Here is a 14,256-nt window from a genome sequence, read left to right as displayed (position 1 = left end):
TTTAATAGACTATTATCCGATCTACATTTACACTAATATTAGAAAGAGATTTGATAGTTTGTTTGAAGGGAATAGGCTTCGAAATTGTTGGACCGATTTCGAAAATTATTTCACCATTACAATCTTAAATCTGCTAATCTTTAACGGTAGTTTCGGTCTAAAATACAAAATGATCCTATTGGGGGATCACAAAAAAGATTTATTCTTCTGCTCAAACGCAACAACTTCGCTCAAAAAAAGGAGTTCAAATCTTCCAAAAAATTAACCTTTTCAATTAGTTAAGGAACGTGACTGAGTTTCTTGCGCTGCTTCTTCTAAGCACTGGCCCATTTATTGTCCCGAAGCAGTGGTAGGGTTAATACAGGGATGTGTAAAAGTGCTTTTTAAAAGCCTATTTGCAAAAATAAATGAGTTATTATGAATTTTACCTAGTTTTCTCTTTGTTGTTGTTAGAATAAATCCTTTTCTTACCACCCACCTTTGGATCCTGTAGCACTACGTCGTAGGAGTTTGATAAAGGTCGTCGAATAATTTATTTATTTGAGTGTCCATCGAAGCATCCACAAGTTCGTGTTCATTATCGACCGCCATGAATAAGTGATGGGAGTTTCGGCCATTTTGATGGGACTGCTTTTAAATAGTTTTGTAATTTTTTTCGTCGTTCAATAATGTTTGGGAATTTTGTTGGTGGTTGCGTATTGTTAGGTGTATTTATATCTGCGACGTGAAGTTACTGTGCTGTGAAAATAATATTGAATTTTAAATTGAAAATAATGTAAACTAAAGTCGAATTGGATATTAACTCGATTTTTGTGATTTCAATAAGCAACAAAATGCATTGTCACGATCTCATTTAAAGTGGAATCATTAATGGTGCTAATGAGTCAGTCGGCAACGTTATGGAAGCAATTATAGTACTTATCGGCGCTGTTAACAATGGATTTAACATAAAAATCGGGCTGTTACCGGCTGCGGCAGTTTGCAGTCAAAACCTATTAACTAAAGTTTATTTCAATTAAAATTTAAAGCATTGTCCAGATCATTGTTGTAAAATTATAGAAACTTTAGAATCTGATTTTGGATAGGTAAATTAAGGTCTATGTTCATTAGTGGTCTATGTGCTGTGGCTGAAATGATGATGACGTTGATGAAGCTAATTTACAAATTGATAAACGTCTATAACGAATAAACGAACATCGATTATTCTCATACTCAAAATCATTCGCTGAATTTTTACCGCTCACGGCGGATCAGACAACAAGGCGATTAGCCGGCATTGTTCGTCTCTCATTAAGCCGCCGTTAAGGAGTGTTGTGGAGCCCGTCCCTTGTCCTGCTTGATTAATTTACGGGGACGAGGGTACGCTCACTAGATGGCGTCGTGCGAGTTTCGCTAGGATGTACAGTTGAGTGAAGGTATGGGTTTGGTTTTTGAGTGATAGTAAAATGCTTAAGATTCGGTTAAGTTTGATAAAGTAACTTAGGAATAATCGTGAAAAAATCTTTGAATAAAATCAACGGGAGCTCCCTTAGATTTTATTAGGTACTAGTACAGTACCTACCTACATTGTTGTTGCCTTATCTCTGTTCCTTACACTCATTTCGTATTTTCAGTTCTATCCATTACTGTCGCTCACACCAAAATCTTGCTTTGGGCGAAAGGGATGGACATATCTGATAATATAAAGAGCAGGTACATAAATCCTTTGACCTTATCAAATTAGTAGTTGGTAAAGATATCTAAATAGATAGGAAGATTCGGATTAAATCACAAAGGCCAGATTTTGACGACTGTTTTAAAATCATTAGATGAGAAAAGTTTAGAATGAGACATAATTTACAGGCAAAACGTTCACACGAGAAAACTTATGTTAAACATCATGGTCATCATTTTAGCCACAGGACGTCCACTGCTGAACATAGGCCTCCCCAAATGATTTCTATATCGGCGGTTGGTAGCGGCCTGCATCCAGCACCTTCCATGCCAAACATGCTCATATGAAAACAAATCAACGATTTGTAACCAGAACTAATGTAGCACCACAGTCGTTGTACGTTGAGTTCCTAATTAATTAAAGACAAGCACATCCAGCAACTCTACATCGGAGGTGTGGTTCAACATTTCGGCATGTCACGCTCCGTCACCCAAAACGGTTGTCTCGGCGTTCCCTTGTTTTACTCGTATTTGTCTTTGCCTGCGACCAGGTGTACTGTGTCGGGCTAAATTCACTTCCAGAGAACACGGATACCGTACTTGAAGTCAGAGACAGAACAATCTTATTTGTTAGATTAAAGATGGGAGTAGCTTTAAGTTAGACAATGCAATGCAGGTTTACGTTTAAAAGTGACTGGCAAGTTTATTTTGAAAATACTCCTATTAACTACAATGACGATTAATTGAATGATTGATTATAATTTTTTGTCCACAACGAGGAAGCTCTTGGCCTGTATCTCACCTGATGGTAAGTGACGATCAGGCCGAAGGTAGAAACGAGCCTCACTCGGAATCCTTAACCATATTTTTTGTAATTACTTATTTATAAAATAATAATGCGCATAGAGAAAACACTTACTGTAACCTGATTAGTTTGCGCATTATAAAAACTCCAACTATTACTGACATTAATTACTTCAGAACAAAATGTTAATTCTTCTTTCTTTCGCACTTGCTAGAGCGGTCGTGGTCGTCACTCCTGGTTTGGTGAAAGCTTCACAATCCGCCGCCATTCCTCCTCATTGCAACCTTTCTTGTTGTTGTTATGTTAATACTGAAAATTAAAAAAATGAAAACACTTTTATTAAATAAACACTTTACAATTACAAAATATATTGTGCCGCTCTCGTATAAGGTTAACCTATGTAACGAGAGTCAGGCTCCTCCTTAAAAACATTAGACTAAATCAGTGTTTAGAGTAAATTTTATCTTTTAATGTAAATAGAAAAACAAAACAAAAATGTATGTGTGTCATAGTGTGAGTGTGATAACTTTTCTAAAGTATCGTACGTATATTGTTCCATCCATTTTATAAGTTTTTTAAACCTTACCGAAACAAGTTGTGTAATGTCGTCATTTGATGCAAGTATTTTGTTATACAGTCGGGGCCATGTGTGAGAAATGCCGTTTCATGAGTCCTGAGAGTGTTATGGGAATAGTGAACCTAGGGACTCTCCTTTTATGTAATGTTGTATGTGGGACTATTTTGTTGTGGAATCTACATAAGGTTAATACCTAGTATGTATTATTTATGGACTGGAAGAACCTTAGCTTGCCGATACAGATGCTCTGTTGGGCAGGCAGTAATTTTCGATACAACGCCTGTTATCCTAGAACCAATCATGTAGGTACTTATAGTCTCTATATTATTCGTAGAAAACAATTACCTACACAATACTGCAACTCGATAGCTCGACGGCAATTATATTTCAATTATATGTCCAAATTAAATTACCGCTGATTGATTGGTATTAACAGGTAAGCTGTACGTTTCAAGTAGTAGTGGGTATAATTATTACTAATGTAATGTCTATTATTATGCTTCTATTCACATACGAAATTCAAATATGATGTGTAGAGAATGAATAATCTGAAAGATGTCCAATGAACGAAATTTGTTTGTAAAACAAAAAGAAAAATATCCTAAACTAACTGATTCGACGAACCACCTACCTATCTATATGTTCATCAGAAATAATGTAGAATTCTAATGGTGAGAGTATTTTTCAGTATATTAGTTTCGGAGCCTTTTCAATACAAACAAACAAATCTTTCTTCTTTATATTAGTGTAGATGACTAAATAAGTTTATAAGATTTTAAACTTTCGCGTTCCATTTCAACTAAAATAGTAAGACACGGGTCTTTTATTAATGAGTTACATTATGTACTCACGGCTTATCGTTTCAGCTGCTATGCAGCAGCCGTGGTCAAAAGCAGACTGACGTTAAGACACGTGTCTTACTATTTTAGTTAAATAATTTTAGTAATCTATACTAATATTATAAATGCGAAAGTAACTCTGTCTGTCTGTCTGTCTCGCTTTCACGCCTAAACGAATGAAACGATTTTGATGAAATTTGGCAGGGAGATAGTTTGAGTCCCCGGAAAGGACATAGGATAGTTTTTATCCCGGTTTTTGAAACAGGGACGCGCGCGATAAAGTTTTTCTGTGACAGACGAAATTCCACGCGCGCGAAGCCGCGGGCGGAAAGCTAATAAATTATAATAAACATAGTTACGTTCAACGCAGTCCAATTTGAAATTAAACCGCTCCATCAAAAATCGCATAGCTCCACGCATGACAGTAACAAACTCAGTCCTCAGCTGACAAATCTGTCACAATTAGTCAGTAACTCAGTACTCTGGCTTATTTTCATAATGGCGCGGCAAAGTTTTTATCGCGCTCGATTAAAACCGTAGGGTACAAAGCTGAGCAATAATTTACTTCCTACGTCGAGTTCTGTTGCGAGTTCTAGGGTCCGATTACGTTAACACTCGCTGTGTTACTCGTAAATATTAAACAAGCATCCGTTGACTTATGTTGATGGGTGATGAAAAAGGCGACAAATTGTTATTTTCTTTAGGCACCAGCCCAATGTTGGAAAGTAATGTAGAAAGCATCGTTTTAATTCGACAACAAAATGGGAAATAGAAAGAAAATCTAAAGATTATGATAATTAAAACATGAATAAATTTTTGCTACAAATGAAATCATATCTTGTCTCTCAGTTGTCTTGTTGGCTGCCATGTTTTTTTTTTTTCGAAAAATATACTTTTACAACGCACTTTTTCACGGTAATGATCTTAATGGGGTATGTAAAAGAGCTTTTTGAAAGAAAACTTTAGGAATAAGTTTTAGTAGATTTTTAGTAGGGAAATTCAAAATTCCAAAATATTATTAAACCACCAAATATATGGGCTTTCGACAATTTAGCGAATCGAAATGTCCCGCCCACTCGCGGTCTCTGCCAATAGTCATTATCGCGCACCCGGTTTGATCTGGTTGCAGCCGGCTTTGCGCTAATGTAATCAATTTGCGAATGTCACGTGCCTCTATCAGATGCACGGTACAGTTAATACAATTTGGCTTTGACCATTTCATTTGTTATAAGCCTATTATTTAGCCCCTCTAGTATATTAAAATCTCTGTTAATTGTGGGTTAGTACGAGCACATTAAAAATATTATGTAGGGACCTATAAGGCTAACATCATAGTAAAATAAACTGCCCGTGTACTAAAAATATATCAACCTGAATTTAAAAGAAAACAGAATGTTAAATGAAGTCCCTCACTATTAGGTGCTAATAAATCAAATACAAGAACACAAATTGTAGGTACTGTGACAAAAAAGTCAGACGAACAAAATAAACTCGACCTAAATCCTGAAACAAACCACAGATTACTTAAAACAGCTTTCTATCCATTAACATAACACGCACCTGTACTATGAAATCTAATGCGACCACTTTTTCTGTCGCATTTGACCATGTCACCCAAATTGAGATGGACTTTTAGTGGTAATAGCGATAGACAGCTCAGACATTTATTTTCATAATAACTCACCATTTTAGACAAATTTACACTGCTGTCTATAATATTAAAAGGATATGAAAATACATTCATTATTTTACAAAATCTACAGTTAATTAGTAAATATTACTGAAATTTTAATTGAAAATATAGTATCTATGGTACGTAAAGTTATAATATAGGTCATGTATACTAAAAAATTGGTCAAATTACAACCCTTGACATTGTCAATTGATGGAATTCCTCTGATAGGAACGAAGCAATTTGCTTCCAAGTTCATCTTATGGACTGGATCTCTTTCTCTAAGCTTCTGTTATTCGCCTAAATAGTTCTGTCGGCTAACAATCCAGTAGTGAATCAGTGAGAAGAATGGTTGCGGAATTAAAAGTCAGGGTTTAAAAATGAGTTTTTCGCGTACTTTTAGAATACAATATAAGAAAAACAGGTTACAAGATTCACTGTATTTTTAATTGTATACGAGTAAACTCTTTATAACATCTTTTGATTTAACGACAAACTCCTTTTACCGTCGAAATTTTTTACTTTTCTGGTTTACCTCCATACATCCACTCTGTATAACGTTGAAATATGCTCTTTCTCAAGTGTCGTTATAGTTAGAGTTTACTCTGTATTTTGATACAAATATTCAATTCGAGTGTGCATCAATATCTCTCATCGCCCATTAATTTGATGTTTTTTGTCAAAAGATCCTTTCTTATGCGAACTCTAAGTCTGTACTTACCTCACCGATCTCACAGATAGTGTCACGGCAGTCGTCATAAGACACCTTTTTGCTCGGCTAAAGCGATTTCCGACTCTCATCAAACGCTTATCAGATTAGTCCCAAAATTGTGGTAAATAACCGAGGGGTGGGTGGGGAGGTGGGCGCACACAATGACATTAGAAACCGGTATTTTCCGGTTCGCCGCCGTTCGGTTTCGCGCGGTAATTTGACACAAATAAGGACTGATGATTTGTAGGATTTTTTTGTGAATCTTGTTGAAATTGATGGGGGAAAGATGTTTGTGGAACGCTCTTTGGGTTGTAGTCGGGTTTAGTCGTAATACCTGCAGTAGGTATTTACTTTTTCAGTATTTTTATTGTGAAGGTTATGTAGGTAAGAAAATAGATATAAAGGAGTCTAGATATCACTGTTTTTGTGCCACAGGCCTTTGCAAAGGGTAGTAAAACAAAAGCACGAATTCATATTTCTTTCTAGAAAATAAGATTTATCAAGACTGCAATATCCGAATCAGATTAAAAACAGTTAAAAAGTGTTTTCAACTAGAACTCGAACCCAAGATATCTGAATAAAAAATAATCTAACTCTAATAACAACACCACAGCATCTGATTCTATGTTTATTCCATCTCAATATCTACCCACATCATCAGAAGCCCTTTATAAAATATCAGTTTATCGATAAAACCTCTCTTCCGTGAAATCGTATATTTTTAGACATCCGTTTATTCTTAACGTCGCCAGATTTTCCAGGAAAATTCTTCCGATTCGTAACTTATCGTTCTAGAAGTTGCTTTTGGGCTGAGTTGCGCCATCTAAATTTGACGATATCCGGTATTTTTGTATGGAGTTTGACAGTTTTTTGTCGTTTGTTAAAACTAAAGGTGACTGAGTTTCTTTCGCCGCTTCTTCTCAGCACCAGCCCATATGTTGTCCCGAAGTGGTGGTAGGGCAAGCTATACTTGGGACGTGTATATGTGCCCTAGAAATGAAATGAATGAAGTAAGAAGGTGTAACCCAGCCAAGCTGCTTTTAGCTGTTGAACAAGTGACGACTGCTGGAGCGAAAATTCAACGTTCAGTTGATTCCATTAATTAGAGATGCTGTGTTCGCTCCATCGCGCTACAGTGAATAGCCAATTACATTGATAATATAATTGGAGGTCGCACAGGTATCTTGAGGACAGAGCTGTCTGAGCTGGAGAGGGAAGCGGCAATAATAAGGCTTATATTCGCCTGAATTTGTAGCTACCTGCTCAGTATTGCAGTGTGGTTATTTGAGTCTAGACAATATTCTGTATATATTAATTACATTTAATTACATGTTGCTATAAAACTTGTTTACCTAAAGTTTTGTAACCACATGTTCTTCCCGCAACTGTAAAACCTTTATATAAAATTTTGCATACAGGTTTAAAAGAGTTTGTAATTCGTCTAATTTTAGGCTCCTAGCTGTAATATTTTTTTACAGTTGTTATTATTTTCCTTTTTCTTTAGAATATACGTCTTCAGCGGTTTTGTTCCCCAGTCGATGAAGCACCTGATGTCGTGCCCTGAGTCCCCAAGCAACTGCACTCAGAAGGTTTTGATGAGTGCTGCTGACAACGCCACTCTTGTGGCGGAGTTTTGGGCTGACACTGTGTAGGTTTGTTGTCGACACGAAAAGAAGAAGAAGAAGCCCGTTTGACTGCATCTGTAAAAATGACAACCTCTACAGAACTAACAGAGAACAGTTTGTTTCATCCGCTCGCCTCCTCTATCTTGCACTGCTCAGTTCACAGCATTTGAACGTATTGAATTTACCGTATACGAGGACAAGGTGTATCTATTCTGTTGAGATGCATAGCAATTTGGAGCAGGCAATGTGTTCGAGGGTAATTAGGCAATTAGTGAACACTAATGTCTGGTTGAACGAAAACAGTTAATGTACAACACGGTGTAAACTGGTTATTGCATGTTTGATCTGAGCGTGCTGCAAAAGCTAAAAGATGACCAAACGGTACGTTAGGTTAGTATTTTTTCATAATCTTAACATTTGGCTATCAAAAATTTCTTTGACTGTAACATAGTTGATTTAATTAGCTTTGTGGACATATTTTTAGGTCATTTGAAAAAAAGTATGAGTGTTGATTGAGTGAGTGTAGAGTGAATGTTAATATTAAGAGATATTGCTCAAAATATTATTATCCAAATAACTCTGTGAGCATATCCCTCGAAACGATTTAGAACGCAAAACAAATAAGCCTTTTTTCTGACTCTAGCAATGTTTTACTTCTTCATTCAGGTAGAAAATAGTCCTGCCCTTTATTTCCATGGTGACACTAACTCATTTATAATGTAATATTTCAGTGTACTAGGTAATTTATTTAACTCTATAAAACCTAAGAGCGGTAAGCTCAGAGAAAATATTATTCAAAAGACCACTTTCACCTCTACACTTTCAACTTTAACCATTAAAGCAGTAGAGTGAAAATTTGATAGAGTTCACATTTCACGTTACGCCTCGGGCAGTCCAGTTGTCTGCATTGCCAGTGACAGTAAACACTGAACGATTTAATTACGCTGCGAATCAATTTAGAGATCGTGTTCAGCTGTCATAGTCAGTCGGCGGAACACCTATGCTGTACGTTGACAGCGAGGGTGATGGAATTAAAGCCAAATCAGATATACGTTACACTACCACTGTGGCAATTGCTTAGTGGTTTATGATGCTGAATATAGAGCGTGTTATTGCAATTTGACAACAGAAAATGTTTATTTACGACTAGGTGACCGCCTCTGTGGTCTAGTGGTAAGACCACCTGCTTCAGACGCAGAGGTCCCGGGTTCGATTCCCAGTGGGGGCAGAATTTTCTGTTCGGTTTGGTTGGTGGTAGGGCTTGTTCTAAGTCCGCCTGGCTAGCTACCACCATCTTACCAAAGTTGTTGTTGTTGTTGTGTTCCGGCAGTTAGAGGTAAAATAGCCAGTTCCTCCATGGTTGAAGATTCCGGGCGAAGCTAGCTTCCACCTTCGGCCTGATCATCACTTACCATCAGGTGAGATACAGGCCAAGAGCTTCCTCGTTGTGGATAAAAAAGGTAGTCCTTTTTGTACAATTTATTGTTTGACAAAGTAATTGAAATTATGACCAAATTATTTTTTGAACAGTTACTTTGGGTTGCACATCTTATATTAACTTTTTAAAAAACGTCAAAAATATGTCAAATACATACAAAAAACACCGGTTATCGTTATAGTCACTGCTAAAGTTAGATGGTGCAACTCAGCTTTATAATTCAGTCTAAAATAGATTAATTTTCATCTAATAAAACTATAACACATATTTAATTTCATCGGGCATCACTCTTATCATTAAAACTAACGCGAATGTTAAAATTTATCTTTTTAACTTCTTAAGTGTTGTTACTTTCTTAAAACAAACAAACGGGCGTCTGTGGAGATTTCAAAATAATAAAAAATCCAACGTATCTGACCGGGTCGAAGTCCCTGTTAACTTAAAGCATCATAAAAGGCGAAAGTTTAAAAGTATCCCGTTAAAGTATCCTTTGCAACCTTGTCACCCTTACCCATTATTTTCCCAGTCAGAATTTATTAATCCCACAACACCTCGCAAAAATAAAGCAGAAAGGGATCCGTAGGCTAATGTTGCACGAACCCTATCAATAATCGGCGGAACCCCCATAAATATGCGTTACAGCGATCGCTCCAACAATATGTTGTCATGATTGATCACGTCTATGATAGCAAGAAACTTGTTCGCGCCGTTGTTTGTATTAAGGTGCGGTGGGATATTGTAGTGGAATAATCGCTGGATTAAGTATAACGTACTCTATTTCGAGACTTGAAGTACGAATTAAGTTGGTACACTCATCATCATCATCATTTCAGCCACAGGACGTCCACTGCTGAACACAGGCCTCCCCCAATGACTTCCACATCGCACGGTTGGTAGCGGCCTGCATCCAGCGCCTTCCCGCTACCTTTATCAGGTCGTCGGTCCACCTTGTGGGTGGACGTCCCACGCTTGGTACACTAGCTTGAAATATTTATCACTTCTGGGACTTATGAAAAGGGATAGTCTTAATGCTATTTTATTTTATTGTTTCACTCTGAAAAAATAATGAATTAGACTATTTATGTTACCATTTTCAAAAATAGCTGCATAAGGTATCTTTATGTTTGAAAAACTATTTTTCAGTATGCTCGAAGCTTCTTAAATTAATCTTTGTTACCGGTTTTGTTGTAAAAACTGGTGTAACAAGTTAGTATTTAATTGGTTAAGCATAGTAATTTAGGTGTAATTAAAATACTGTCAGAGTCATAATTCTATTTTTGTTCCTTTCAAAAACAAATGTTCCATCACAGAACAAGGCACAAAGTTACGTGTCTAATCCGGGTACGTGTTAGACAGCATTGTCCGGAAATATTAAAACCGGCCGGTCATTAAATACAGATTTATAACCGGGTTGGCTCCCTCGCGCGGCTTCTCCAATCCGCCATGTTTTCATTCTTTTTCGACTGGACATATGCTTCTGTCGAGATCTGAAATTACGTCGTTGAATCATGGGTAGGATTTATAAAATAATAACTTTGAAAATAGATTTGAGATGCTGGCAATTTCGTTGGTAGTATTGTACAATTTTTTAATTTCAAATTACTTTCAGTAGCAGGCATTGGGATAACGCTAAAGGCATTATTAACTTCTAAGCTCTATGATTATGTAGGACAATTATAAAATTAAATAATATGACTGACTGACCGACATAGTGATCTATCAACGCACAGCCCAAACCAGTGGACGGATCGGGCTGAAATTTGGCATGCAGGTAGATGTTATGACGTAGGCATCCGCTAAGAAAGGATTTTACGAAACTCCACCCCAAAGGGGGTAAAACGGGATCCACGTGTACGAAGTCGCGGGCGGCAGCCGCTTATAGTTGATACATAAAATCCCTCTCAAAAAGTTTTAGCTCTCAATTTTTTTTATTGCAATAGTGTCCCAACTCAAGAACTTTAAAATTCTGTTAAACAACCGAAACAAATAATTCTCACCTCGGCGAGACTGCGTGATCGGACACGTTCAGACATAGCATTGTTCAGAAATTCGGAACCGGTTCCGGCCGGTCATTAAATACAGATTTATGCCGGCCCGGATATCTCCCGTGCGACTCGACTAATGACCATCTAAATTGAGATAATTTCACAGCGGAGTTGCTAATAAGCCTGGGAGGTCAGTGCATGCCCAGATTAGAAATTAAATTGCTTGAATTATGTACCTCGTAAATATTAATAAGCGTAGTTTACGTGGGGATAGGTGCGTGGTGGTTTGAATGAACCGATTTTGGGGAGTGTAGTAATTTTGATACGGGTGTGTAGTGTACATTAGCAGGACTTTTTATTTGTAATACTTTTTATGTTTATAGTGCGACTCTTCTTTATTTATTTTTTCATATCTCTGATGTTGGTGCTGGATACAGTGTTTTGGGCATCGATCAGTTTCTTCTTACGCTTAAATTGAATAAAAATATAAAACTAACGTATCAGTTTAAATGATCGGACTAGTTTAATAAAATCCCGATTTTATGAATCCTTTTCATCCGGTAATAACGGTTTAGAGTCGTTGAGGAATCCCCGGTTGTTGACCGGTGGACTCAAGTTGGTATAAAAATTATAGTAGTAAAATGAAGAGGTCGTTTCTTACCGCTTGCATTGGCAGCACTAAAGATCAGATTTTTACCCGACTGTAGGATATCTACACTGATATAAAGTTCAATAAAGTAGCTCTGTGAAAGTCATGAATTTTCGTTTTTATAGAAACGATTACGAACGTTTAGGTAATTTGTGAATAGATTTTTTTAATAACAGTCACTTTTACATTTCTAAAAATATATGTGACTAGTGTAATCCACCATTGACGGTAAACGAAAAAGTACACAACGATTGTTATTTTTGAATCAAGGCTGAGCAGTTAGTCACGCAGGGTTCATTCATAAACGTAACAGTGTACCAAATTTCCACGTCACTAGCTTTAATGGGGTGTTAGAACGTTTATTATTAGTTGAACTTTAAACTTTACAATGACCTGGCATGGATCACTTTTATCGCCATTATCTATGGACGTCACACCATTATATTTAAAATTCACGAAATCTTTTACAACAAATGGGTATAGTTTCCTAACACTGCATAATAGGATAACTGATACAACAGAAAGTAAGGTCCTTCAAATAGATTTTTACCAAATTGTGATTTGAGCCTCTATTGCATAACTTGTTTTACTCCAAACTAATATCAACTCCAAAATATGCTGTTCTCCAAATGCTCAATTAGGTACTGATGTTTTCGACATTATGAATTCATATATCTTAACGTTAAATTCTGCAAGCCAAAATAAAAACTTTTGAATATTACAACGTTGATTGTATGCATCATTTTTGTTTGCGATCTAACTGCAAATACTACTCTCTCTTGGGATGTTTGCATTTAATTTTGCCCGGGACAAAGCTGCTATTTGCCATCATTGAGGTAAAATGCGACCTTTATAACTATAGGTTAGTTTTAGTGTAGTTTTATAGGCCCACAAAAGGGACAACAGGGCCAATCCCATGAATAAAATAATGGCAATCCGATCAGATCGGGATGTCAAAGGATTCGAGTTGTAAAATATGTTTGTTTATATGCTTTTTAAGGGACCTTTATTAAAATGTCGAGGACCGAGCAAACGGTCTTCCGATTCTACTGGGAAATAAGTGTTTTACTTTACATATAGAACTGTCATAAAGATGAAGACACATTGATAAATGATCGATGAAGCCTTTTGTTTTCTTTAGTTAGCTTACGTATTATGTCATGAGAAAAGTAGTTTGAAGTAAGATTAATTCGTACATTTGTTAACTTTTAATGTAATATTTAGAAGTAAGATTTTGTCTATCATTTAATTTTAAGTCCTGACCTAGATTACTTTCACCAGAGACACAACGACATCTAAAGATGCCCTAAACCACGTCCGCTGTCAGTGGTGCGGAGTAAGCGTGTGTAGCCTGTTCTTGTGTTGCAGGGGGCGCTTGGAGGCGGCTCGCGTAGGCGAACCCAGGTAGCGTTTGTTGTGCGTGGTGCCCTAGGCTGTACTGTTGTCACTGTCGAATAGCCGCGCAGTGAGCCTGTTCCACGTCGAATCTACAGAGTACGCTCAACTAACTCTATCCTTCTCCCACCAACTCCCCCACTCTTTTCAATCTTTCTCGATTCTCTTTTGTTCTATCTCCGAGCGCACTCCCACATAGATTCGACTTCGAACAAATACACTCACTATGCACTTAGTTATCGTCGTGCTGTATAAAACATTTTGTTTTCGTATTCATTTCGATACGTAATTAGTGTGGATTTATGTTTTGTCATTAATTTTACACACGTGATTTCTGTACTGAGCCCGATACAGTTTGTGGAGCCGTTCAAAATTGATGTTTTTTTATGTATTGGGTGCCGCGGTCTAAATGTCATACGCTCGAACAGAAGTCTTAGTTTATTTTTATAACAGACAAACTAATCGAAAGTTTGGATCGAGGTTTCCGTAGTTCACCCCTAACTACCCCATCATGAGTAATCACCCCTTTGATTTATGTGAAAAGTTTTCTACGGAATCCTCTTTAAATTGTCACCATTGCAACATTAGTGTAATGTGCTAATTTTTTGTGTTGAACTGGGTTTGGATTTTGTTCGTTGTTCTCATTACCTAACTAAAAATGTGTGTATTATGTGTTTTATAGAGCTGTCGTTGTTTGTCTCATTGCGTGGTGAAAACGAGCGGAGTTGTGTCGATGCGGCCCGTCCGTCAGAGATAGGGCGCTGTTGATGTAAAAGTAACTTTATTTATGACCAGAAAGAGTGTAAAATCTAAAAAAAAATTTCTTCTTGTATTTTTAATTGAATTTGTAAAAAATATTTTTTGTGATTTCTGGGCATAATATTTTAAATTCGCATTCGACATTTC

At 36.8% G+C, this 14,256-nt stretch overlaps 1 protein-coding gene across 1 annotated transcript in view; it reads left to right on the top strand.

Moving 5' to 3' along the window:
• LOC135072400 (CUGBP Elav-like family member 4) overlaps window positions 1-14,256 on the top strand; it is an 825,344-nt gene that overhangs the window by 565,946 nt on the left and 245,142 nt on the right. The gene's annotated exons all lie outside the window — the stretch shown is intronic.

Source organism: Ostrinia nubilalis, chromosome 6, assembly GCF_963855985.1.
Source record: "Ostrinia nubilalis chromosome 6, ilOstNubi1.1, whole genome shotgun sequence".
In the NCBI taxonomy this organism is placed as follows: Eukaryota; Metazoa; Arthropoda; class Insecta; order Lepidoptera; family Crambidae; genus Ostrinia; species Ostrinia nubilalis.
The sequence above is the reverse complement of the archived record's forward strand: the minus strand, read 5'-3'. Positions and strand labels throughout refer to the sequence as shown.